At 34.6% G+C, this 6,000-nt stretch overlaps 1 long non-coding RNA gene across 2 annotated transcripts in view; it reads right to left on the bottom strand.

Annotated features, from left to right (window-relative positions):
• Nucleotides 1–358: 358 nt before the first annotated feature.
• Nucleotides 359–6,000, bottom strand: part of LOC141278679 (uncharacterized) — a 33,888-nt gene continuing 28,246 nt past the window's right edge. For both annotated transcript variants that reach the window (XR_012331718.1, XR_012331717.1), the window contains one exon: nt 359–421. This is a non-coding gene — a long non-coding RNA (uncharacterized lncRNA). The remainder of the gene's footprint in view (nt 422–6,000) is intronic.

Below are 6,000 nucleotides of genomic sequence, written 5' to 3'. Positions count from 1 at the left end.
CAGATGAGTAAACTGTGCTTTATGAAAGGTTAAGAGATTTGAATAAGGACTCCGAGCCGGTCGGCAGCAGAGCTGAGATTAGGACTATCATCTCCTGAATGCTCAATTACATTCTACCTGCAACTGTTTTTTTTGACAGCAGTGTCAATCACAGGACTTCCAACACCCACAATCCATTCTAAGGGATACCCGCCAGCCCACAGACAAATCTTGTTCAATTTGACTCACTGGCACTACACTCCTTTCCTATTCGTCCCAGCTGAGTAGTCAAAGGGTGGACCCCAACACAAGAACAGCCAATCTATATATTGACCAGCAATTTATTTAGATTGAGATCTGGTATATAAAGATGAAGTGGGCCATGGTCTTTGGAATCTGAATAGGCAAACATGGAGAGCTTCAGTCAGCAAATGTGAACAGTCTATATAAAGAGAGAGAGAATGAAGTAAGTGGAGGTCATGTGGGATCATGACGAGGCCAAGTTATAGGGGGGAATTTATACTTGGAGATACTTGAAATTCCACCAGAGGGAGATGCTTAGAACCAGCAGATTGCCAGAGCTCCCTACATTCCTGATATCTCCCCTGACCCATTCTAGTACCAGTCAATAAACCCTCTGTATCTCATGGTGACCTAGATGAGAAACTGTCTTTACAACTGGAAAAAAAAAAGTTATATATGAATGAGAAACACTTAAATACATCCTTCAACTAAATGCTTGTGAAAAAATATATAATTCTGTGTGGAAATAAATCACAAAATAAAATATCAAAATAAACATGTACATTTTTAAATTTAATGCATAGCAAAAATATAAATAAAATTTAAGGGCATAAAAATTGAGTATGAATATTTACTAAAATCATATCACAAAAAAGGTAAATAACTTCCCTGTGTAAAGAGAACATACATATGGATAAGAAAAATACTAATGCTGCAATGAGATAATATGAAAAGATAATGGACTAATAGTTCATAAAGATATAGAAAAAGCTGACTAGCATATGAAAATATGCTTTAACCTCACTAATAAGGAGATGAGAAATAAGTCAATTAGGAAATATTTTTACTTATAAAATTATCAAATATTTATCAAATGTTAATAATATGCTAATAGTGGTTTGGTGAGAAATGTGATCTTAACACACTCCCAATGCATTCGTGAATTGAGAGAATCATTCTGGAAAACCATTAGGCAGCACACAGCTAAAGTCTTCAAAATGTTTTTTCACACTGACCCAATAATACGTGATTAGAAATGTAAACATAGATTTATATCAATATTATGTTAGCATTTATCATACTTTAGTGTACTTGTTTGTGTTTATAGGCTATCCTCCTCATTTATTCACTTTGGTACCTCCAAAGCCCAGCACAGTGCCTGGCATAAGGTACCTGACACATAAAATGCGTTTGATAACAATTTGTTGAAAGAACAAATAAAGAGGAGGGAAGACAGTTGCCACAGTACTATTTGAAACAATAAAGAATTAGGAAAAAAATAGTATCCTATGAATGGTTCAATAATTTATAGTACACAAAATATATAAGCATCAAAATTACGTTTTATGAAGTTCTTAATACAAGAAATTATTTAAAAGTAAAGGGTAATGAAAAAGTAAAATATAGCATTTTATGTATCATATGCTCTCAACTATGCTAAAACGTGCATGTTTATATGAAGAGGAATAGAAATGTACTAATATATAAATAGTGGTCAAATTTTGGTCAAATATTATAAATAATGGTCAAATATAGGTGAGAGTCTTCTGGATGACTTTTACTTTCTTCTTTATGCTTCTCAGTATTTTCCAGTTTTTTATACTATTATATATTACTTTCTTAATTAGAACATAGCTATAAAATTTATTTTTAAACTGCCTGTAAGGCAGTGCCAGCCCTATTCAACCAATTTAACAGAATGTTCACACTCGTACTTTTTCTGTGAATATTTGGTAAGTGCTAATTAGTGATGATGGTCATTAAATATTTTTGGGGGGGGGGTATGTTCAAAATGACAGACTTTAAAATTGCAGGGACTTTCAGCACAGCTTAAAGGGCAGAGAAGACATTATCAGGTGATACTTCAGAGCAGCTTTCAGACTAGTGTAGGAATAAAGGGTTAAAATGGCTTTTTTATGTATTAAGATAGAATATGTAGAATACATGACAAAGTGTAGCACACAGCATACATTTAACACATATCAGTCCTGTTTCCTTATTTGCCCTCTTGCTAATCAATTTAGTTCCAGCTTGATCCAGGACTCTCACTGGTCTCATTGACCTCTTCCCCATACCTCCCACCCTTTTATCTCCCAGATACCAAGTCTTGCACAAAGATATGTGTATAAGGCAGTGCCACATCTATTCAACCAATTTAACAGAATGCCCAGAATTGTACTCTTTCTGTGACTTATTGATTATGCTAATTGATAATGATATTAAAATGGCCTTTTCTTGGTATGTATGTCAGAATGCTCAAAATGAGAGACAAAAATATTCCACGGACTTTCAGCACAGAGGGATATAATATATCCCTCCAGAACCGGGCACTGGAAACTCTGGAAGATGATTGATTATAATCATGGTGCTCAGATTTGGATTGCGGATATTATCTTTCAACATGGTACCTCTGTAGGAACCTGCGTTTCCCTTACCATTATGTGTGCGTCCTTTTGCAAATTAGCTGCTACCCATAGTGTTCAGCTTTTTAGCTATGTAGGTGTGATACCTCACTCCAACTATCCCACCCCTGTATATTTGACTACATTTCTTCTGCATAACCTGTTACTTTGTTTCCAAGGCATCTAACTTCATCTACTCACAGATTTATACTTAGTTGAATGTACCATTACTTTTATCCTGTTGTGTGTCAGATATTCCATGTGAATGTCTATAAATAATCTCTGTTCGATAGACTTCTTTTAGAAAGAAAATGTCTTATTTCTTCCTAATGCATTAATGGAAAAAATAATCATGATTAATGACACAGATGTCCCAAATATTCAACATGTCAGTGGTATCTGATGCCATCTGTGTCTATTCACCCAACTTAAAGCATGTAACCATGACCAGTTGCCTTACCTTCATCATTCTAGCTTGCACCCTTGATTGAAATTCAGTACAAAATGACTGTTGTTTTATCAATATGGGAAAAAACACAAATAAGCACTTGAATACTATTCATCATGGATGACATTGTCATCATGCCACCTCTATCTACTTCCCATTCTATCTGCCCAGCCCCATAAATTTGACTGTTCATGTTGTCACTTGTATACATTTGCACTGTTTAGCGTACCAAATTTCTTTCCTTCTTACAATATTTCAGCTATGGTATACTGTCTTCTTGGTAAATGGTAAGTGTTATTATTTTGAAATCATGATAAAAGTCTACAAATTTCTTCTCCGGGCTTTGTGTACAGCATAGCCTTTATCCTTTTGTTTCTCTCTCTCTGAGTTCCCTCCATTCCCTTCCATTACCACATCTTTTATTACCTGGCTTGAGAAGTTGAAGTGACATCACTGAGATCCTAGGCTTAGAAGAAATGGCAGTACCCATTGCATACTTCTTCATTAGTACAAGGAAGAAGGGTATATGTGCCCCTAGAGGAAGGCCATCATCACCAACTCACAGAACACTTCAATTCCTTAACCCTAATCCTGTAACCCCAGTTAATTATATCCCAAATGCTTGCCACTGTTCAAAATAAAGATACTCCAAAGGGAGTGTATAGACAAGGGAGAAATGCCTATGTAGCCAAGAAGGAGGGAAAAATCCTCCTAGAGTCCTATCATCAAGAGCTTCCTGTCTATCAAGAGTGGTAGGTGTCACTGCCAGAATCCCTCACATACAAAGGAAACTTCCACATGTAGTTGGATCATCACATATGCAATATAGCCTACTAGGAAAATTGTAAATCATGGTTCATGAGTATCCTCAACATAAAACTCCTACTTAGTCAAAGCTTAAATAACCCATCAATAGGCATATTCGGCTCTCCCTGAAGCATTTCTCAGCTGTTGTTATGACTCCTTGAGCATGAGAAGAATTGTTTCCTCTAGGTTGAGTTCTGGGAGGGTTAAGTATCTATCCACTGATTTATTGTGGCTTATATCAGAAGACTGAACTTTTGGTAGATTATATTCAAGTAGACACTGCCTGCTGAAAATTCAACAGCCAAGTAATAGATTGGTCTGTGGTCAAGGCCTTAGAAAAGTGAGTGGTGGCCTTGTAGAGATGCAAGCCACTTAATCAATAAATAAATCTCCAGAAAGCCAAACAGGAGACAGCTGGCACCTTGACATTCTATTCTGATAGTAGTTTCATTAAATTTTGGAAAATGCATACTTGACTTAAGCATTAGTTGTTGAGAGTTGAATGAAAGAGTCAAACACACTATGTTTGCTGTGTGCTAAAAAAGTATGTCTGGTGAAATACCTGATTCTGTAATAATAACCACAGTGTACACCCAGATGTGAAAATGAGTAGTTAGGTTTATAGGTTAATGATAAATATGTGCAGAGAAATTAGGAGCTTAGTTAGATACTCAGCCCACACATCATTTTCTTTTAACTAACAGGGCACTTGTTGAAACTACTGCAAGCATGTTTCCTTGAGTTCCTATTGAAAATAATTTGGTTCATTTTCTAATTTACTTTTCTCACAAGTCAAAGGAAATTTACCTTGCTAAGGAAATCATAGTTACCATGCTAAAAAAATACAATGTACAGGATAAGCTGAATAATCACCTATTCTTTAGTAAAGGAGAGAGCTTTACTAAATAGGATGGAACCAATGTACTTTTCAACAAAACATTATATTTATAATATTAAGAATATGAATATGCATGAAATCTATAGGTAGCTAGAGATTGTCCACAGTTGCTAATATGTGTTGACAGGACTATAAGTTTGCTATTCCTTGACAAGAGTTAGGACTATAAGTTTGCTATTCCTTGACAAGAGCCTAACTCTTGGCTGTGGGTTGGCTACTTAATATGTTGTACAAAGAAAAATAGAAAGCAGAACAATCTCATTGATGAAAAAGCATAGATTAAACGTATTTAGTCCTTAGAAATGAGCTAGTTCTCAAAAACACTTTAAAAAACTGAAAATAGAGCTAATTCTAATTATTCATATGAATGAAGAAGAATTAATAGTTAAGGTAAATTGTAACAGTTAGTAGATATGCATAATTATGTATGTCTTGTATTGACTTCTATATGCTCTTATGAATGCAGACAAGAACATGCAGGGTTCATTTCTCTTGCTAAATAACGTTGATTACGTAGTTACTGGTATTTTTAAATTATCTCACTTTCATATTAAAAATCAGTGTATTTTTCCTTTTTTATCATAAAAATAACACATACAAGTGAAAGTAGTTAGAATATATATATACAATATGAGTACAGTTGTTTATCATCACGCTAAAATCTTATTTTTGCACCAGGATCTCTTAGAATGAGAATATTCCTGAGTTACATAAGGGTTAAAAGATGGAAATACTCTTAACAAATCTCTCTTTTTTTCCCCCCTCTTTCTCTCTGAAGTAATCAGAAAACTTATCACCTGTCAAAATAAACATGTAAGGTTAGAAAGGATGGCATTGACAAGTGGTATACATTTCTTTTTCTGGACTGAACAACTTTAAAGACATACTTAAATTCTTGGCCATTATTCAATTCACCTTGGTACTGACTTATTCTCATATAAAAGGACCTACTTGACAGGTGCACAATTGTGTAAAAACATTAAAACTGCTACTACCACGAATAGCTAATATTTGAAAATGTAGCTTATGTCACATACTGTGTTACGTACTCTACATATGTCTTGTTTACTTAGTCAAACACACTATGAGGTGGCACTTTTATTATCCCCAATTTGTATATGAAAATATTTAAAATATAGAGTCTAAATAACTATTGCAATGTTACTCGACAGAATCTAGTTAGAACCTAGTCTTGGAAATTCACACAGTCCAAGGGACTCCAG

This window comes from Tursiops truncatus, chromosome 5, assembly GCF_011762595.2.
Source record: "Tursiops truncatus isolate mTurTru1 chromosome 5, mTurTru1.mat.Y, whole genome shotgun sequence".
Taxonomy (NCBI): Eukaryota; Metazoa; Chordata; class Mammalia; order Artiodactyla; family Delphinidae; genus Tursiops; species Tursiops truncatus.
The sequence above is the reverse complement of the archived record's forward strand: the minus strand, read 5'-3'. Positions and strand labels throughout refer to the sequence as shown.